Here is a 2,662-nt window from a genome sequence, read left to right on the forward strand (position 1 = left end):
AAAAAAAAAAAAAAAAAAGAGTCAGTTCTCTGAGGCATAGAATCAATCATTGTTTTTACTGCTCTGGCGGTTACTGTAGCACTTCCAGGCACTGTGTAGCATTTGTGGCACAAACCAACACTGTATTGTTATTAGCACAAACTGCATGTTCTGGTTACTTCTAAGTATCCACTACGATCAACTGAAAAAGTGGTTATGGATGGGTAGTACCCCCGGCACAGTCTCAAGTGTTCATTAGTTCTGTTCTGTGGTTCTGCTTCACTTACCCACAGCAAGATGTTTAGATAAAACACTAATACATCAATTATATGGAGGATTACAAGCTGGATACACAGTGACCATCACATCACGGCTTCAAATATTTGCATTTTGACCTCTACCTTGGGCTTTAGAGATAAAATTATGTTTAAAAAACAGTCTTAAGTTATTTAAATTGCTTCTGAAGAATCAACTGATAAATGTAAATGAAAATCTCAATCTCTAAAATGCACACGAAAGTTTCCAAAATTACTTAGCTCATACTTACTAACATCTAAGTGGATTTTTTACGTTTTTGGAACATACTTTAATTGTAGCCCAGCATCAGGAAGGCATAGTAGACTTGTCACAAAGCTCACACACACTGTGGTCACCCGGAGACAGTCCATGCCCCCTGCTACCCACTTTTGAGGACAAATATTTACATTCTGAAAAACGATATACAACTAAGTTTAATTTAAAACACTGTGGAAACAAATTAGGCACAGCTTGGAATAAATCATGGAGGTAGTGCTCTCCTCCCCTGGTCTTGAGGTTCTACGGTTGCCTTTCGTGGTTTCTTTCCTCTCGTTTCTATTTTTAAAAGGTTAAGGGCATAACCTATCGGGCTGGGACTTCAGCCTGAGGCATTGCTAGTGCCCGTGGTATCACACAAAAGCCACCCACTCTGCTTGCTAAGAGCTGGTTCTAAGCCAGGAGAAAAGGTGTTACCCTGCTGGGTCAAATAGAAGCGAAGTGTTTCCTTTCAGAGACGAGGGGACGTGTCCCAGAAGCAGAGGGTGTTTTATTGCATTGACTCTATTTCAGTTGTTCCAGGGCTGATCTTAGTTATGTAAATGACCCGTAGTTGCCCTCAGGAGGCCTCTCCAAGGAGACCCCCATGCCGACTGCAGTACCTATGAGAATGCCCCTCAATTTCCTTGTTCTTCACAGCTTAATATTCCCGGCTGGAAAGAGCGAACCAGATCTCGGAACCCTCTTTGCTCACAGGCTTCTGTCAGTACAGGCACCTCTGGGCCATAAGCTTCCCATGCAGTCCGGACACATTCTCCAGAATTTCACGAGAAGCGTGTGTCTTCCTTACACACTCAAAACCAGGAACTGAATTGCCAGGAGGCATTTGGCTTCATGGAAGTGAATACCGTGCAGAGAAAGAAGAGAAGCAACTCATGGCTGGGGCAGAACTGAGAAATCTGAAATCATCCTCTCAGGAGAAAGTTTCAGCAGCACTGAAGTACAGATGAAAAAATAATGAAAACGAAATCAATTCCTGGTTTTCCTCTCAAAACTGGAGGAAAAAGCAACTACCTCTATGTCATCCTATTAAAAACACGAGGCATTGCCTGGGCATGGTGGCTCACACCTATAATCCCAGCACTTCGGGAGGCCAGGAATTTGAGACCAGCCTGGGCAACACAGAGAGTCTCCATCCCTACCAAAAACAAAAAATAAAAATAAATGAGCTGGGCATGGTGGCACACGCTGGTAGTCCTAGCTACTTGAGAGGCTGAGATGGGCAGATGCTTGAGCCCAAGAGCTCGAGGCTGCAGGGAGCCACGATCGTGCCACCACTCTCCAGGCAGGGCAACAGCAAGACTCTGTCTCCAAAAAAGACAAACCATAAGATATCATTTCTTCCATTCATTCATTCATTCATTCATTCATTCAACAAATATTTACTTGACACCTGGTGCGGGTCAGGCCCTGTTCCCCCAGGCTCTTCTGATCTGCCATGGTAGAAAGCCCTTTGTCCCTAAAATTCCTGCCTTTCTGCCAGGTTTATGTCCAGCACAAGTGGAAAATCACCAACAGCTTTGACCTCTGAACAGACACTGCCGGAAGTCATGGAAGTGAACTGGGGTGAGGAATTGGGTTTTTCCATCTCACTCAAGTGTGGCAGGACAGTCACTCTGTGGCGCCGGGGGCCAGGAAGTGAGGGAGAAGAGGCAGGAAATATGTACTGGCTTCTACACATAAACTTCATATCTATAAAGAATGAGACTATTTTGTTTAAACGTTTTTAGTTGGAATGTTTCTCACTTTTATATTTCTTGAGGCTCTTAATTTTGCTTCTTATCTGGGCTGCATTATGGTTGTTAACATTTCAAAAAGTGGTTCAGCATTTCTAACGCTGTGTAAAAGACGGTTGTTGCCTTTAAATACAAGGCAGCAAAGAAAAAGAAAAGCTGTCAGTAAAAATATAGGCCAAGTGCGGTGGCTCACGCCTATGATCCCAGCACTTTGGGAGGCCAAGGCGGGTGAATCACCTGAGGTCAGGAGTTAGAGACCAGCCTGGCTAACATGGTGAAACCCCGTCTCTACTAAAAATACAAAAATCAGCTTGGTGTGCTGGTGCACGCCTGGAATCCCAGCTACTCGGGAGGCTGAGGCAGCAGAATCGCTT

Source organism: Rhinopithecus bieti, unplaced genomic scaffold (assembly GCF_001698545.2).
Source record: "Rhinopithecus bieti isolate Rb0 unplaced genomic scaffold, ASM169854v2 scaffold_11839, whole genome shotgun sequence".
Taxonomy (NCBI): domain Eukaryota; kingdom Metazoa; phylum Chordata; class Mammalia; order Primates; family Cercopithecidae; genus Rhinopithecus; species Rhinopithecus bieti.